The following is a 19,890-nucleotide window of genomic DNA, read 5'->3' on the forward strand; positions in this document are numbered from 1 at the left end:
CGTGGAGTCGCCTGATTCCAGCCCTATTTAAAGCCGATTCAGCCCCGATTTCGGTATTCTTTTTCCATCTTTTCCCCAACTTGAGAGAGGGCTTCGGCTAGGGTTTTGAGGGGTATTGGCTAGGGTTTTGGAGAGGTTCTACGGCTCTGACATCGCGCGTCGTTTGGAAGAAGGTTATTGGGAGAGCTTTCGTCGGCATCGATCCGGCGAGGTGTATCCTTGGCCGGATAAAGGATCCCTTGCGACAAGTAGAGGACTCTCCACAAGACCATCGACACGACCATTGATTGGGTTTTTTGATGGATTCATTGCTTTTCCATTCGATTTCTTTGATTGTACTTAGCTCCATGGAGAGCTAAACCCCTATTGGGTACTTGGGTGATTGTGAACCCTAGGATGTATTCGTTTCATTGAACTTCTTTATTATGCTTTTAATAAATTGATGTTTATTGTGAGTTCCAACCTTGAATGCTTGATTGTATGAACATTTCCCTTAGAGTGACACTAGGGTTGAGAGTTCTTTTTGGTAACCTTGTGAGTGAGTGACACACCAGGAGTGTTAGACAAAGCTAGGTTGGAGAGAATTGAGAGAGTGAGTCGAGAGGTACAGGAGCGTCCCCTTTCCCCTCCGACGTGATAGATTCTACCTCCATTCCTCGAGTTCTTTGCGGCCATGATATAGTGAATGGTCTAAGGGATGAATCTCCGCTTCTGCTTAGTTGCGCGTCCAACGAAGTGGAGCATTGAGGGGATCTTAGTATCTAGGGCTTAATTTTGGTTAGGGACCTTCCGCCTGGACCAAAGGGTTAGGTCTATAATTAGGAAGAGATTTATCACTTGGAATCCCTAGAGCTCATTGCAACTTTATTCGAGTACGAGGTTGAGAAGTTATTTAATTTCTCCTCCGGGACATGAATAGGGTTAGGCATAGTTGACCTTAGATTTGGGACTATGTATGTAAGGATTTCCACAACTCACCATTGCATTGATTAGGAAGCATAATTGAGAGTTCTTGAACTTGAAGCGATTATCCTAGGTGAAGCATCATCCGAGTACGCCATCTTTATCGATTGCCTTACCTCCTCTTTACTTTTGCTCTCTTACTTGTTGCTTTTAATTGTTGAGAATTGAATCATTGTCACACTTAAATTGTTGATATTCCACATAGCTAAGAATCGAATTAAGTGTCTTTACTCCCTACTCCCTGTGGATTCGATACCCGCTCACCCAGGATTATTACTTCGACAAACCCGTGCACTTGCGGGATATACGCAAGGGGATCTTGTCAAGTTTTTGGCGCCGTTGCCGGGGAGCTAGGTGTTTAGAGATACTTTGCACTTTGTTTTCTTAGCTATTTCACCACATATTCTAATTCATATCTTCTTATTCTATCATCGTTCTGATTGTCTTTTTCTTTCTTTTGGTACAGCTCCAGGTTATGACTCGAGGGAATCCATCAATATTGATCGAAGGAGACCCTGAGCTTGAACGTACACTTAGAAGAAAAGGGAAAGAACCTGTGCAAGAACAGCATAATCCAACTGATTTGGAAGTAGAAGGATCTGAAAACATGGCAGAACAAAATGTGCAACAACGAACACTATCCGATTATGCCAGACCTTCAATGTTGGGGACACAATCGAGTATTGTGCGTCCCCCAATTATAGCTCAGAGCTTCGAGCTAAAGGTGACATTCATCCATATGCTGCAGCAGTCAGCACAATTCAACGGTTTGGCCAATGAGGATCCAAACAATCACATAGAGAGCTTCGTCGAGGTATGCGACATGATGAAGATAAATGGTGTGACGGATGATGCCATCAAATTAAGGCCTTCCCATTTTCCTTAAAGGGGAGAGCAAAGCAGTGGCTACACTTATTACCTAGAGCATCAAACACTACATAGGAGGAGATGGTAGAAGCTTTTCTAGCCCGTTATTTCCCTCCCGGAAAATCAGCAAAGCTTAGGAATGAGATCCCATCCTTTGTGCAGTTAGAATTGGAATCTCTATTTGAGACATGGGAAAGGATGAAGGAACTCCTGCGAAAGTGTCCGCAACACGGATTCCCGGAGTGGATGATTGTTCAAACCTTCTACAATGGTTTGAACCCAAGTACAAGGCAACTCTTGGATGCGGCGGCAGGAGGTACCCTAGGTAGCAAGACCCCCGATGAGGCTCGTCAATTGATTGAGGAAATAGGGTTAAATAGCTACCAGCGGAACACTAGGGACAAGAAAAAGGTGGCCGGTCTCCATGAAATTGCTGCGGTAACTTCATTGGCGGCCCAAGTGGAGAGTTTGAGTAAGAAGCTAGATCTTATAGCTTCGAATAGTGTTATGGCCGTGACCAATTGCACCGATTGTGGTGGAGGACATGCTCCCTCCGATTGCCCAATCGTCATTGGTGATGTTTCTTCAGTTGAGAACGTTGACTTTGTAGGTAATGGCATGAGTCCTCAAGGGAATCCATACATCAACACCTACAATTCAGGTTGGAAGAATCATCCCAATTTTTCATGGAGTAATCAAGGACCACAGAAGACCATGGGGCCATCGAGTTTCCAACAATCACAACAAGCCCCTCAAGTGGAAAACATAATTTTAGGCTTGGAAACCCGAATGACGGATTTGGAGAAGCACTTGGCAAGATTTGTTCAATCGGGAAATACAAGGTTTGAATCAGTTGATGCTACACTTCGCAATCACACCGCCACCTTGCACAACCTTGAAAATCAGGTGGGGCAAATTGTGAAGTCTCTCTCCGAAAGGCCACATGGAAGTTACGAAGCAACACGGAAACTAATCCTAGAGAACATGTGAAGGCTTCCGAGTGAAAAGCCGAAAGAACACGCACCCGAGGTTGTACAGGTTGAGGAGGGAGTAAACAAAGAGAAAGAGGTGGCACCCCCACCATTCAAGCCAAGAAACCCTTACCCCTCTAGTTTGAAGAATGACCAAGGGGATGAACAGTATAAGAAGTTCCTGAGTCTGTTCAAGCAACTCCACATCAATATTCCTTTTGTAGAGGCATTGGCTAAAATGCCTAAGTACGCGAAGTTCCTGAAAGACCTATTGACCAACAAGAGGAAATTAGAGGAGAGTGATTCAGTGGTGCTAGATGCTTCATGCTCGGTGGTGTTGTAAAAGAACATGCCGAACAAGAAGAAAGACACGGGAAGCTTCATCATTCCGTGTAACATCGGCAACTTAGGTGAGGAAATGGCATTGGCGGATTCAGGGGCATGTATTAACGTCATGCCATATACTTTCTTCCAAAAGCTAGGCTTAGGAGAGCCTAGGCCTACTCGGATGACTTTACAATTGGCGGACCGAACGGTACGACATCCGAGAGGCATCATTGAATACGTGCTTGTCAAGGTGGACAAGTACATTTTTCCAGTTGACTTTGTAGTGCTAGATGTCGATGAGGATGCAGATGTACCCTTGATACTTGGGAGACCGTTCTTGCGGACTTCTAAAGCATTGATTGACATGGATGACGGAGAGCTCACATTGAGAGTTGGAGATGACAAGCTCACATACCGCCTTGCTGAAGCCATGCGGCATTCTCTTGATTTCGATGACACTTTATACTTTTTAGACACTACTGATGAGCTTGTTGATGAATATGTGCAGGAAATGTTCAACCCGGATCCATATGAAGGTTTGTTCGATCAAGACGAGAGCAATGAAGAAGTAATGATGCTTGGTTCGACTGGAGAAGAAACATCTACCCCGGCGATCTTGAAGACGGTGCTCTGGAAAATGAAGAGGGCTCGGAGACACCACCAAAAACTCTCAAAGATTGTTGGAGACGTACATGAGCCAAGGAAGTTGGACGAACCATTGCTAGGTGGTCCGAAACCCGAGAGTACACCCTCTACCCTCAAGAGACTTTGCTCATCATGCTTTCAAGCCATGGGTAAGAGGACAACCTTCATTTATGAACCCCCGTAAGGCAAGAAAGATACGTCAAGCTTAGTGACGTTAAACAAGCGCTTCTTGGGAGGCAACCCAACTGTTTATTGTTCTCGTACCTTTTAGTTTAGTTTGTTTTCATGAATAAACTGGTAAGTGTTGGTGTTTCAAATTTTAAGTGCTTCTGCTGCGATTTTGTTATGGTTTTTAAAAAGAACTCATTGTGTGTTTTGTTGAGAGTTGGCGAAGTTTGGTCATTTGAGTTCTATTTCATGTTTTTATCTGGTAAATTTTGCATAATATAGCAAGCTCTGAGTGTGTAAACATGTTCAGAATAGTTCTGCAGAGCCTGCAAGATTTTCTAAGTCATCCAGAGAAAACACACGGGCGTGTGGAATTTCCACGCGGCCGTGGGTGTATACTACGAGCTCATCCAGAAAAGGCACAGGGGCGTGTGGCTGCCCAGTGAACGATCATGCAACTGGCGCATGCCCGTGGGTAATTTCCGCACAGGCGTGTAAACTCCTACATAGTTGGGCAGATTTTCCTGAGAGCACACAGGGGCGTGGACTCGCCCCTCTGGGCGACCTTGTGAACCACACACGGGCGTGGGTAATTTCCGCACGCCCGTGGGAATCTCTGTAGGGTGTTCCCTCCATCCCGAGAAAACACAGGGGCGTGCGGCTGCCCCTGTGAGTTGAGCATGTAAATGTCCACGCCCGTGTGGAATGTCCACGCCCGTGTGGAATTTCCACACGGGCGTGTGTAAGACTTGATATTTTTCTCGGATGTCCAGGAAAGCCACAAGGGGCGCAAGCGCTCGCCCTTGCAGGGTCACCGCACGGGCGTGTGTAATTTCCGCACGCCCGTGTGGATGCACAGAATGCCAAAAGTTGCGAGTTCTGTTTAAAAGAGGATGATTCCTCTCCCTCTTCATGACTCCTTTCCACTTGAAAACACTCTCACATTACTCTCCGAGTCCATAGCGTCAGTTTGGTAGGATTTTAGAGAAGTTTTCCGGCCGGCTCTTCATTTTCTCACTCCTCCTCGTCGGTAAATCCCTTTTCATCATCTTCTTTGTCAATTCATAGTTTCTATCGATTAATCTGGTTAATAATGCTTCGTTTCTTCAATTGGAACGATGATTTATGTTTAGAATGAAGTTAGAAGTATTATTAAGTTGTATTTTTAGATTGTTGATGCGTGGCCGTGCGGTTCTCACGCCCGGTGGATCCACACGGGCAGTGAAATTCCACACGAGCGTGTGGATTTCTGCAAAGCATTGTTTTTATCAACTTGTTTGATCAATTTCATTTAAATTTTGCAGATCATGGCACCTAGGTCAAAGAAGCAAACTGATAAGAGACCACGTGAGTCATCCCCTGAGCTCAAGGGCATGCGATTTGCGATTACCGAACATCAGGTCCGTTATGAGCATTTGTCGAGACTCCGTTTCGGACAGACTCGATTTTTAGACAGGACTATACTGCGGAAGCTTCAGCAGGGAGATGAGTTTGCAATGAGATCGAGGATCTAGTTTCAAAAGGTGGTTGGCGGTAGTTGCTGACGATTAGTGAGCCAGCCATCCACGAGTTTGCACTGGAGGTGCTATCCTCGTTCGAGTTTGATAGAGCGTATTCGAGCCGTGACGTTTGGACACCATTCGCCTCGTAGTAATTGGACGGCACCATAGCTTGAGCATTACACAGTTTTCCGTACTACTTGGCTTGTATGAGGAGGCATTCACAGATACAGAGGAGTATGCACAGCTGCCTCATCGATTATCCTAGAACCATGACCCTCAGAGAGCTTACTGTAGTACTATGTGGTCAAGGTCAAGACGAGCGTGGGGTGTCCAAGGCCACGTGCCTTCTTCACTCGCATACGATGGATATTTGCACGCCATCATGAGTAGGTCGATGAATGGTCACGGTGGCAAGATCGGTGTTTTGAGCCATCAGAGTCGCTGTACTTGTACTCGATGGTAGAGCTGCGATCGATTCATTTAGGGCATATTCGGCGAGTACATCGGGACACTAGGGACACTATGCTAGACGGGAGCGATCTTCTCGAGCCCCTCATATTACAAGATTAGTGCTGGGCATGGGTCTCTTGGATTCGATTGCATGGCCGAGAAGACGAGTGTACCCAATCTCGAAGTTTAGAGACTATGCGGTTGATGGGCATGGTCCGCGGGTTCAGACAGTGGGTCTTTGCTTTAGTCCTACCAAACACTGGGAGATAATCGAGGATGAGGGGTGATGAAACCGAGGCACCTCCAAGCACCGAGGAACCACCCCTGGCCACGTATAGCTTTTCATCATCTCGAGCCAATGATCATTTTGAGAGGCTCGAGAATGCTATAGGAGTGGTCCAAGCTGAGGTTGCCGAGATTCGCCACGCAGCCACTCAAGATACTGGAGTTCATGGCACGCTTCGACATATTACAGCGGATCCTAGAATGAGATGTTGCCTCATCATTTGTCCTCGGCACCAAGGACCCCTTCAGTCCCCTATTAGTTCCTCCAAAGACCTCCATCCTCGATCTCGAGCACCGGTGGACCCACTATTTGCCACCCGACGAATTGCCAGTAAGAAGCACAAGAGGGCCCCGAGATGTAACTTTTTATTTCCTTGGGTTCATTTTACTTTATTCTATTTTCTTGTTTTTAGACTTGTTCACTCAGAAAGGATTTTTCCTTCCGAGTTTATGTTATGTTGCATTTTGAAGTTGTATTCATTGCTCCATCTTTATACACTCGAGTTATTTTTGGTTTTTTCTTGAGCTTCACCGAACCCCGTCGTATGCGTCGAGTATGGTCTTGTCATCTTGGGAATTGAGACTTAGTCATGGGCACGACCAAGGTGCTTCGCACTTGGTGCGTGTGAGCTTCCTACAACCCATTGGAACACTACTCCCCGTAATGAATTAGCTTCATCACACGCAACACTAGGGAGTCGTGGGAGTATTGTTTTGATTGCTTCTCCCACATCTATTTTTTGAATGATATATTTTGAGTGAGCTTTGCATGTGTACATTGAGGACAATGTACAACTTAAGTGTGTGTGGGGTTTCATAATGCGCATATCTTTTCTATTGTTCTTGATTGATATATGCATCACTTAGCCAGACAGGTTCACCTTAGTTGCAATGATTGTATTCTTAAGTCTAGGAGAATTGTTAACATTGAATGTTTTCATGCTCTAGTTCTTGCTTTGAATTTTAGGAATTTTTGCCCGATTTGCACCTTAGTGCACTACTCACTCTCCCGAAACGCTATTGGAAACTCATGTCTCGATATTAAAGGGTCTAGTTAGGTTTACTTCTTTTAGCTAAATTCAAAGAAATGAAAAAAGAAGGAACAAAATAGTTTTATTGTTTGTTTGTATTTGTTGGGTGGAAAGAGCTACCACCTATGAAGTATGAAGCTACTCTCACAAGTCGGATACTAGTTATGCCCTAATGAGAGAAAGAGCTATCTCATAGGATGAGTGAAAGCTCACCACTCGGGTAGAAAAGAGCTACCACTCGAAAGTGTGAAAGCCACCTTAGCGCCCGCTTTGGAAAGGGCCACCTTAGAGGATGCTGAAGCTACTACCATCTTTTAAAATTTTTGTCACTTTTGTAGATAAATAAGTCCCTTGTACTTAGAACTTTGAGGAGTATACTTTGGGTTGTTTTGAGTGAGTTCACACACATACACAAAATTCGGGTTTGTTGTCCTTTTTATCCAAGTTTTTAGCTAGAGCATTGATTTTTCGTGATGAGTGTGGAAATTTTCCTTACTTGTAGAATACTTTCTTTTGTATGCCTCGGTGAACCTAAGGCCAAGCACTTTCAATATTTTCTTTATTGATGCATGTGATCGTTTTAATGTTTGTTTCGAGGACAAGCAAAAAGCTTTAAGTGTGGGAGTTTGATAAAGTTCTTGAAAAGCGATATGAATGCAAGTGTTCATTCTATGTTGAGCATTACTTTTCTCGAGCTTTTTACACTAATATGTGTGTTTTTATGTTACTATGCAAGGTAGGGTTGTGGGAGGTCGAGTACTGAAGGAAATAGGAAAATGTGGGATCACAATGCACCTATTTTTGGAGGAAATCTTGATAAGGTTCAAACGTGAAGACATAGGTGTGATGTGAGGTGTGTAAATGCCAACCTCCTCGCGATTCCGAGTTTGAGCACATCCATTTGAGGGGCACTAAAGGCGCTCACATCGAGCATTCGATTTATGCACATAAGAATGAGGGGACTCCACTAACATGTATATCATTGAAGAAGCAAGTGGTTCATGATGTAAACGCATGTGCTCGCTTGCATTACCCCGATGAAAAATATGGAATTGGGAAGTTGGTCTCGTGTCAGAAGCGTATCGCATAGCATGTACATACATGTAGCATAGCACCTGCTCATCACCGTACCGAGAAATCGAGAGAAGCAGAGAATCCACACGTGCATGTGGAAATGATCCACGGTCATGTGGAGATTCAAGACGGGCAGTACCGCGCTCTCACGCGTGGAGTCGCCTCGATTCCAACCCTATTTAAAAGCCGCATTCAGCGATTTTGGTATTCCTTTTTCTCCATCTTTTCCCAACTTGAGAGAGGGCTTCATGCTAGGGTTTTGAGGGTATTGGCTAGGCTTTTGGAGAAGTTCTACTGCCTCGACATCGCGCGTCGCTTTGAAGAAGTTTATTGGGAGAGCTTTCATCGGCTTGCACCGATCCGTGCGAGGTGTATCCTAGGGCGGGATTAAAAGGATCCCTTGCGAGTTTAGTAGAAGACTCTCCACAAGACCATCAACACGACCATCGAGGGGGTTTTTTTATGGATTCATTGCTTTTACATTCAATTTCTTTGATTGTACTTAGCTCCATGGAGAGCTAAACCCCTAGTGGGTACTTGGGTGATTGTGAACCCTAGGGATGTATTCGCTTCATGAACTTTTTATTATGCTTTCAATAAATTGATGTTTAGTGAGTTCCAACTTTGAATGCTTGATTGTATGAACATTTTCCCAGAGTGACACTAGGGTTAAGAGTTCTTTGTTGTAACCTTAGGAGTGGAGTGACACACCACGAAAGTGTTAGACAAAGCTAGGTTGGAGAAGGTCGGAGAGGGTGAGCTGAGAGGTATGGGAGTCCTCTTTCCGACGTGATAGATTCTACCTGCTCCCAGTTCTCGGCGCTATAATAAGTGAATGGCTGAAGGATGAATCTCTGGGCTGGCTTAGCGTTCGCAACGGAGTGAAGCGTTGAGGGATTCAGTATCTAGGGCTTAATTGTGTTAGGGACTTTCCGCCTCGACCAAAGGGTTAGGTCTATAATTAGGAAGAGATTTATCACTTGGAATCCCTAGAGCTCATTTCAAGTAACTTTATTCGAAAAGTAGGTTGAGAGGTTATTTGATCTCTCCTCCATGACACATGAATAAGAGTTAGCAGTTGACCTTTAGAGTTGGGACTATGTATGTAAGGATTTCCACGACTAGGGATTACATTGATTAGGAAGCATAATAGAGTGTTCTTGCACTTGAAGCGATTATCCTAGGTGAAGCATCATCCGAGTACCCTCATCTTTATCGATTGCCTTACCTTCTCCTTACTTTGCTCTCTTTACTTGTTGCTTTTAATTGTTGAGAATTGAATCATTGTCACACTTATCATTGTTGATATTCCGCATAGCTAAGAATGGACTAAGTGTCTTTACTCCTACTCCCAGTGGTTGATGCAGGCCACGGGATTATTACTGATAAACCGGCATGCTGGATATGCGGTGATCTTGTCGTTTTTGCAGCGCCGGTTAGGCGTTTAGAGGTTACTTGTACTTTGGTTTCTTTAGCTATTTAATCGTGCTTGATCGTCCACATCGGCGAAAATGCGTGAAGAGAGAATCGCTAGGCGTGGGGGGTTATCCGCGGTGTGGGAAATTTCGCATGTGTTGAGTGTTAGTACTGCGGAGTCACCGATTCCGGAATTTCTATTTAAAGTCGATTTCTCGATTTCAACATTCTTTTCCATCTATTCCCCAACTTGAGTAGAGAGCTTTGGCTAGGGTTTCGAGGGGTATTGGCCAAGGTTTTGGAGGTTCTGTGGTCTACATCGTTGATTCCATTAGGAAGAAGGTTGGTAGCTTCCATCGAGGCGGATCTATAAGGACGAGATCTTTGGACGATGAGTAGAGGACTTTCCACAAGACGATACACCATGGGGGTTTCTTTTTGAATTCATTGCTTTTATATTCGATTTCTTTTGATTGTACTAAGCTCCAGAGAGCTAAACCCTAGTGTGGTACTTGGATATTGAACTAGGATGTATCTTTTATTTGAACTTCTTTATTATGCTTTCAATAAATTGATGTTTATTGTGAGTTCCAACCTTGAATGCTTGTTGTATGAACATTTCTAGGTGACAATTTAGGTTTGCAGTTCTTTTGGTAACCTTGTGAGTGGGTGACACACCATGGGCAGACGAAGCTTGGTGTGGTGGGTTAAGAGGGTGAGTCGAGAGGTGCAGGGTCCCCTCTCCTCGACGTGATAGATTCCCTCCCTGCACGGAGTTCTTGAGCTATAATGGAGTGGATGGTTCGGAATGAACCTCATTGCCTATTTGTAATGGAGTGGAGTTAAGGTGTGATCTTAGTATCTAGGGTTTAATTGTGGCTAGGGAATCTTCCAGTATGGATAAAAGGTAGGTCTTTATTTGGGAAGAGATTTATCACTTGGATCCCTAGAGCTCTATTGCAGGTAACCTGTAAGCGAGGGTGTTGAGGATTGTTTCGATTTCTCCTCCTGGGCGGTATAGGTTAGCATGGAATCGATTAGATTTGGGACTATGTATGTATGATTTGACTCCCATGTATTGATTAGAAGCATAATAGAGAGTTCTTGCACTGAAGCGATCATCCTAGGTGAAGTCATTATCCGAAAGTACCCCATTCTCTTTATCAAATGATTGCCTCTTGGACTTCTTACTTTTGCTCTTTTCACTTGTTGTTTTTATTGCTTGAGAAACTGAATCAATTTCACACTTATCACTAGTTGATATTCCACGTAGCTAAGAATCAAATTAAAGTATTTTTCACTTCCTACTCACTGGATTCGACCTCATCACCCGGGATTATTACTTCTACAAGCCACGTGCACCTGCGGGATATAAGCAAGGGACTTTGTCAATGCGCTGAAAGAATTTCTACATGAAGGTTGTTTTGTTATGGACAATAAATGACTTTCTAACTTATGAATTTATCGGTTGAAGTGTGTTAAAATGAGTATGCGTGTCCTTGTTGTACTATGTAAACTCTTCAAGATGGTTAATAAATGGGAAAAGTTTTGTTATTTTGCACACGGAGTGTAGTTGGAAGAACCATCGATATTGATTGCAAACACATTTGTTTGATTGGGCTGTATTTATTGAAGAACCTCTTTTTTACTTTAGTTGATCGGGATTTTACAAATGTTGGGATATGTGCAACTCACTTGTTGGAAAAAAAAGGAAAAGTGTATTTGGAAAAATTAGCAAAAAAGACTCAGGATCATGTCATGTGTTGGATGTTGATGTGTATAACGAGGGAGGAGGAGATGATAAGACTCGAGGAATAGGGTTTGTGGAAGAAGAAAGGTATATTTTGCTTTTGCGTCGAACATAACCTACTGTCTATAACTCCGATGTTAGTCATTGGAGAAAACATGCTGTGGAAAATATGATGGAACAATTTGATGTCGATGGCAACTAAAAAGGATAATATAAACCAGCTTGATTTTAGAATGGGAATTTGTGGAGATATGATGAGTGCATTTCATATCATGTTTTTCTTACCCTCATCCGTTAATTTTCTTGTCTTTTAGCACAATTTTGTCTATATGAGATGCTATCTTTAGGATATTTGTTCCTTGTGTGAATGTGAGGTTCTAACCAATTCTTGAGGAATCAGGGTAAAGCCAAAATGAATATTTTTGCTAAGTGCTTAGGTAGTGACACCTGGAGCACGATCGCCTACGTCCCAGAATTATATTATGTTTCAGTGCAATAGGGTTGGAAGCCGAATCAGAGAGAGCTAATGTGGTCGTGAGTTGTCATCATTTGGAGAAAATCTTGAGGAGGTTGAGAATTGAGGGCATAAGTCAATGTTCAAGATGCTAGAATGTGTGCCAGCCTCAGGGTATTCAAGCTGCATGATTAATTTGAGGCGTGATGGAGTCATTCTAACTATTACTGCTTGTGTAACAAGATCTCCCTGTGCGGTGGATTCATTGAAGGCAAGGATCTGTGGAGTAAAATTGTACATTATAGGTAAGCATGGTTTGGAGTGTTGAGACGTCTTGAGTAGCGCTGCGGCAAGGATTGTTGCAAAATATCTGTAGTGTGTATTTGTTCTGTCAAGGAGTTTTTTTAGAATCCACAGGCACACAAGATTGATTAGATGTATCTTCATGCAAATATTCTTTAGTGCGTTAATTCCTGACGGGGTGTGGTTCTTGGATTCCGAATTTTAAGCTGGTTTCATCCCCGATTTTAGTATTCTTTTTCTTATCTTTTCCCAACTTGAGATGGCGGAAGTGGGGTTAGGTTTGAGAGGTATTGGTTAGGACCTTAATTGTCAATCCGGTTGGGGTGGGAGAGCTTTTGCCTGCATAGGCGGCGGCTGAGGTGATCCTAGGCTTGACAAAGTGATCCTTTGGCGTGAGAGTCTCCATGTGACCGTGATGTAAAGGGGTTCTATGGAATTTTTTTTCATTGATTTTCATAATTGTAATTAACTACATGGGAACCCTTCAGTGGGTACTTTGGGATTGTGAACCCTAGGATGTGTTCTTTTAATTGAACCATGTTATTATGCTTATTAATTAATATTGGGTTCAACTTTAATGCTTTGATTATATGAATACCCTTAGTGGGACAATTAGTGGTTGAGAGTTCTTTGTAACTCTGTGTGAGTGACAAATCTAGTGATGAGGGGTTGAGTGTGTTTTCGTGGGAGTGTGAGGCGACTTTAGCGGTATGATTTATTTCTACCTCCAATTCCCAAGTTCTTGGCGGGTCATAGTAGAGTGAATGGCTAGCTTGATGACCGTCGGCTGGCGCTTAGTTGGGCGGGTGCAATGGAGTGAGGCGAGTTGATTTTAGCATCTGGGGCTTAATTGTGGCAGGATCTTAGCACTGACCAAGGGTTGGGGTCTGTTATGGGAAGTAGAATTTATCGCTGGGAACCTAGAACTCATTGCAATTCTATATGAGAGCAGGGTTGAGATTGGGTTTAATTTCTCCTCCCGGACATGTATAGTATGGCATGGTTGACCTTAGATTTGGGATAATGTATTAAATGGATCTCCGATGTTACTCATTAATGCATTAGTTAGGAAGTATAATAGAGGTTTTTGCACTTGAAGCGATTGTTAGTGAATCAATATCCGAAATTACCCATTTATATGGGTTGTTTACCTCTCCTTGCTTTGTGTCACTCTGTTGTCTCTTTTTACTTTTGTTTGTCTTACATCTTGTCCATTGGAGTCACTATTCATATTTCACTTTGTTAAGAAACATTTTAAGTATTTTACTCCTACTCATCGATGGATACGTACACCCACTACCTAGGTTTTTTTACTCAAACTGATTTTGTGGTTTTTTGCATATTCGGTCGTGGTCACACAATAAGCATGACCATGCCCCTAATGATCCTTGGGCACATTGTCTGCTAGGTAGGCGTGCTCGGGAGGCTCTGCATGATGGTGCACAAGCAATGGATGTGAGCTACTGTTCTGTTGCTTCACGCTTTAATCCAGAAAGCACTTAATAGGTTCACCTGTAATTCTGAGAGTAACGGTCCAAGCAGCCCTTGACCACTATATCGGCTCCAAATTAGCCATATTCCGTTTATAGTGTTTTAGTCCCATCTTTGTTGAGGGATTTTCTCCATGGAGGACTTTGATGAGGGTAAAGATCAAGCTTCGCCAAACCATCTAAGGCTATTAAGGATGAGTCGAGGCATTAGGAAGTGGGCTGGCATATGGAGCTTGGTTTGTAAGGCTTCTTTGAGAAGAGGTGAGTGGTCTTCTCTTTGGACCTTAATTGCTTCTTCCATGTTGTGCCATCCATGAGGGCCTAACGGTCCACGTGCCGAGAGATGTTGAACTATGATGCTTTGTGTGCTTTGAATACTTCTCTTTTGTTCTATGTAAAGTTCTTTTGTTTTTTTGTGTTCAATATTGTGTTTGCATAACTTCAGTTATTGATTTGCACGGTTACTTCGAAGATAAACTCAGTGTGGATTTCATAGAGGTAGTTTAAGTGTGATTGCAATGCTCATTATGAAACTAGTTCAACCATGGATGCAACATTGTCAAGCTCACATGAACCATAGAATGTACTTAGTAGCCATTGTGTTAGTTTGATACTATGGCTATAAGGAATCATCCATGGCATTGTTCCATTATTTTTGTGAAACTCTTATCTAATTACATGTTTTTTTATTGTTTTTATTTGTTTTCTTTTTAATTTGAAATCAACCGTGCCCTTGTTTCAATTAGAGATTAGAAGAAGAATTGGTAATCAAGTCCGGGTTCACGAGGTTATATAACCCTACTTCTAGCTGGTACTTCTCTTCATTTCTGGTAAGACCTGCTTTCTGGAGAGTTGCATCGTTTTTGGTATAGTTATGAGAAGTCCACAACTTTGTTAAAATTTGGGACTTTAGTGATATGGTTTGTTTATATTGTTCATATTTGTGAATATCCATTTTGTCATTTTCTATTTAATTTTTCTTTTCTTAGCCTTTAATTTTGTCTCAGCTTTTAATTCGTTTAGCTTATCTGTCTATCTTTGCGTAGGGCACCCTTTGTAGCCTGGGCAGAAGCACTTCTTCCCATTAGCAAACCCTATCTTGAGTTGAGAGTAATTTATGAGGAAGAATCGATCGATCAATTTTAAGTGAGAAGGTCAATAGAAATTAGTGTGGAAGTTGGATCAAGAAGAGGAAGATTGCGGCAAAAGTCAAAGCATTTCTGATTTTGCTCACCCATATCTATAAGGAGTAGGGTCAAGTATTGTTTGACGTAATTTTGGGGTGAATAACTTTGAATTAAGCCAATTTCATTCAAATGATGATAAAGATGTGCGTTTGTGGTTTCAAGATGATGGCGCTTTATGATGAGCATTTAGGAGTTTCTTTTAAATGCGGACTTTAAGTAGAGCGATGTGTCAGGAGGATGGTGTATCGAGACTTTTCCCGTTCTCATTGGTAGGAAGGTATAACGATGCAAGTTCCTTTCTAGGGTCTTTACAACATGGAAGTAGATTTTGGGATGTTTTTTTAAGATATTTCCTCAACCAAGTATCATTGAGGTTGAGGAGTGATATCTCCTTCCCGCACTGGAATCGAACTTTGTACGACACTTGGGAGAGAGGAAAGAGATGTTAAGAAAATACCCACAATATAGAATCATGGAATGGATGTATACAAATCTTTAACAATGAATTAAAACAACGCCGCCAGCAGATGCTTGATGTCGCTTCTAAGGATCTCTATGTAACAAGCAACCGAGCGAGGCATATAGTTTTACTAAGGAAATGGCAAACAATGGCTACCAATGGAATTAAGGGAGAGGAACAAAACCGATTAAAGAAGCCTGTGGATGCAGCACTGGTTAAAGCGATTACCAAAAGATTGAACACCATGCAATCCATTTCTTATGATCCAGACCTCCCTTGTGATAGTCGGGGTCCTCTAAATGAGCTGTGATATCCTATTTCTTCTAATACGTATAGGGCCGATCGAGGCTGGATTTTGTTTGGTAAAATCATCGCTAGCGAGAATAACTCAGACAACCACATGTAATGGAGGAATCACCCAAATTTCTCATGGAGTCAACCAGAGAGTAGCAATAACAAAGAACAAATAAAAAGTATAAACCTCTCTCGTGGTACAACTGCTCTCTTTCTTCATCTTCTCGAGCTATCTAATGAACTTTATTTTTTTGCTCCAATCTATCAACATCACGACACTCAGTTTTTGGGTCATGAGGACATTATGAGAAATTCTAATGCTGGTTGCCGTAGGAATTTAGAGACTGTAAATGGCCCGTATGTCCAAATTAACGGAGGAAAGGTCTGTCTCCCTTAGCAACACGTAGATGAACCCAAAGGAATCCTTTGAAGGGTGCTCACTGAGGAATGAAGTGCAACTTCCAAAACCCCGCTGAGAGGAAGCCCCGAATGGAGAAGGTTGAACCCCATTTGTAGTGTGATCTTGATACTAAATTAACTTGGAGAAGGATGTTAAAGGCTGTGCTAAGAAAGATGCATCACGCATACCAAAATTAATCTTCCTTACCCATTGAAAGCGATGAAGGATCGCGTGGAAAGCACAAGATAAGAGATTCCTCAATGTGTTCAAGGCTTTGCATATTAATGTCCCATTTGTTAAAGTTTTGCTCAAATTTCAGGTATGCTAAATTCTTTGAAAGAATTGCTAACAAACAAGAGAATTGAAGAAGTATCTTCAGAACAGACTTAGTAAGGGAATGTTCGGTGATTGAGACCAACAACCGCCCAAGAAAGAGAAGTCCTCGGTTTCATCGTTCTTTGCACCAATGGGTTGTTTAGTGGACGAGAAAGCCTTAATGACATGGGGCAAGCACCCAACCTTATACCTCTAAAATTCTTACCCAAAGCCTGCCTGGAGAACCTAAACTTACCTGCACGACTTCAGAGGTTGTTAATCAACTTTTCAAGCAAACTAATGCAGGTATAATTGAAGATGTTCTTTGAAGCAGGTAGAAAAGTTCATATTTTTGTGGTAAATTCACGTCATCTCGATCTTGATGATAAAAGTGAGGTGCCATTGATTCTAGGAAGGCTGATCCTAGCAACTTGCTACTTTTATTGATGTCAAGGATGGTGGAATGACACTCTGAGTGGGCGTAAGAAGAGATTATTATTTTATGTCATGATTCCATAAGGCATAGTCATGGATTTTGATGACATATTGTGTGGATGTTATAATGAAGTTATTTATGAATTTGTCCGGTGATAGTCGCTCATGGAAGATTAGTTTCAATTATTAGAAAATGCCCCCTCGAAGATGGAGCAATCAAAGGAGGGCAAACACATTCTTATACTATTTAGACTTCAAGGGGCTGGCCTCTAAGGCCCTCAGCATCATCGGATCTACCAAACAAAGTAGTGGACAAAGTGATCACTCAAGAAGAAGCCACCCATCTCACCTTTTCACCCAATCCCCAATGTTCCCTCGACCTTTCAAATGCTTGGTATTTTGAGATTAATTTAATTGATTTGTTGTTACCATATGTCAGGTCCCGTGGCTATGAGAGCCTTTTGATTGCACGAACCTCCTCAGGAAAAAATAGGTATCGCCAAGCAAGTGATCGCTAAACAAGAGCTTCTTGGGACAACCCAAGTTGTTTCTTTCTTTGTGATCAGCTATTTTCTTTATAATTTTTGTTTGTTGCATTTGTTTCTACGGCCATATGTTCTTTTTGTGATTTTGATCTCTCATGGCATTGCGATTTTGTTAGGCATGTCGGTAATACTTCTTATTACCTCTAGCTGCCGTGATTGTCATGAGGATATTATCCTCGAATTTTTTAGGTCAGCACGGCTGAGCACTTTGCTTGTACCGATTTCTATTTCTAGTTTTTAAATTATTCTAGGCGAGCACGAGCATAGCACAAGCATGCCAAACCCAAGCATGGTCCCTGCTACCTACACAATCGTGCCCCTTGCCCCATATATACTGGGAACTTTCTTTCCTAGAAACTTATGGGGAGGAGCATGCTCAGCATGACCGCCTCCGACATACTACACTACTCCTAATCCTCCTTACCTCGCACACAAGTGCCACCTCAGGCTCGAACGTGACCGATCAAGATCCCTTTATCTTTGAAACCTTTCATTGCCACCTTCCTATCCATCTCACCTCCTAGCCCTCTTCCTCCTTTCATGCTTTCATCCTCGGTGGATTGCTTCTTCAAGTTCTTACCTGTGACACAGGCTGCTCCTTCTCATCCTCTTCCTCAACCCTAGTAAGTCGCTCTTTCTTCCTGCTTGTTGGGTTGAAACACTTATCTAGTCATGCTCTCGATTGTATATGCATCTTGAAGTTGGTTTTATTGCTCTGGCATGCGCTCAATATTGCTTGTTTTGTTTCAAAGATTTCTGTTCTTGGAGCTTGAACGTTGTATCTGGGGAAGTTACCATCCCTCAAGCAACGATTATGCCCCTCCTTGGGAATACCGTGGATCATACTCCTGCCCTCGCATGATTATCCTCACTCAAGCGATGCTAATGCTCATATCGTTGAGCATGTTCTCACGTTCCTTGCAACGACCATGTTCTCCCAATTGTTTGAACTAATGTGATTTATCCTTTTCTTATAGATTATGCTGAAGAACACATTTTGTCGAGCCTTCTATGAAGCTTCTGTGATGCAGGAGCCCCCGATGTGGACATAGCATCGTATTCTCCTTACCTCGTATACATTAGGACAAATTTGCTTGCCTTTCCAAGATGGTTTTTGCTAGTCATGGAGATTGATTAGTATACTCCTGGAAGTCGTATTATAGAATGAAAGGTTAGTTGGGTGCTCAAAGGTCGCCGCATGGAGAGATGTGCTGTTCCAGACATTAATACCACTTATGCCGCTAGCACTTGAGGTAAGCAGCCACATTCGAGCTGAGGTACTATCGCATATCATCATGCCGTAATTTCCATTCTTTGCCTCGTGCATTTGGCATGATGCAATGGCATGAGCCTCACCGACCCATGTCATTAGATTTATGATCCGAATCAATCAACTCAAAGATATTATACCTTTGTTGATCTCCGATCATGAGTCCTTCGGAGGATGTCAGTGATGTTCGAGCACCACTCTAACCTATGATCCCGCCGTAAATCAAGGCCACCACCTTCTTCTCTAGCACCGTGTATATCCATTTCATACTAAGTCACACATTGACAGACAAGCGATAATACGTAGGTTTTAGTTAATGAGATTTTGACTTTCCTTCTCGAGTATGATCTACGGGGTTCCATCTGCCACTTGGTATAAGAGGCTAGAAGTGGCGGCTTGCATCAGACTGCCCTTGCACGAGCCCCTTTGTCGGTCCCTTATATCACCTATTTTGAGCGTACATATGGGCATTCTAGGAGACCTGATCGATGCTAATAGCTCTTGGTGTGGCCCCCATGACCCTTTGAGCAACGTAGGTTGATAGGGATGCTCTCAGCATGTCCTAACCGCTATAGCGTGAGTACCATATCTCGATCACCGATTCTCTATTCATCATCAGTTTGATCTACCCAAAGGTGGTGGGATAAAGCGCTAACGACCTTCATCAGCTCGCCACTAATACCTCAAGATAACAAATATCGCCACGCCTGTGACTCATCCTCACCACTGGACTAGGTTACTGCTCATCCCGATATGCCCCACACCTAAGAACAGCTTTCTCCCACACCCCACTGAGACACGTGGTGGACACTTCTAACTTGGGGAGAGTCTTAGATGATTCTCGTGATCCTCCGCTAATAATTTTGAAGAGTAGTATGCACCCATTCCTACATGTGGTTTTATGCTTTATTTGATGATCTTGTTGATATCTTTTTATTTGTGGACTTTGTAGTTCAATTAGCGTTATTAGTCCTCACTATAATGACATTTTGGTTTGTTTACTTTTTCTTGTTCTATTTTAGTTTACCTTTATTATTTTGTGCTTTACTTGTGTATCACCGCTCATTTTAGATTGTGGGTGCCCGAGTCGGAAATACGTTGAGAGCGGCAACATCACTTTCTCTCAGGTTGGTGCTAGTTGTTGACAACAGCACATGTTGGAGAGCCACACCATTGGCTTCCATGTCTGTGAAGGTAGTTGAATGCACCCTCTTTAATTTTGTGTTCTCTATTGTTTCGATCCATGCCATACATATCTATACTGAGGACAATGTACTTTTGGAGGGAG

The 19,890-nt window shown here is 42.7% G+C and overlaps 1 non-coding gene across 1 annotated transcript; it reads right to left on the minus strand.

The window, feature by feature from the left end:
* Nucleotides 1–1,959: 1,959 nt before the first annotated feature.
* LOC120254487 lies at nucleotides 1,960–2,066 on the minus strand. Its single transcript, XR_005534640.1, has one exon. It is a non-coding gene; the product is annotated as a small nucleolar RNA R71 (small nucleolar RNA).
* Between the last annotated feature and the right edge of the window lie 17,824 nt (nucleotides 2,067–19,890).

Source organism: Dioscorea cayenensis, unplaced genomic scaffold (assembly GCF_009730915.1).
Source record: "Dioscorea cayenensis subsp. rotundata cultivar TDr96_F1 unplaced genomic scaffold, TDr96_F1_v2_PseudoChromosome.rev07_lg8_w22 25.fasta BLBR01000476.1, whole genome shotgun sequence".
Taxonomy (NCBI): Eukaryota; Viridiplantae; Streptophyta; class Magnoliopsida; order Dioscoreales; family Dioscoreaceae; genus Dioscorea; species Dioscorea cayenensis.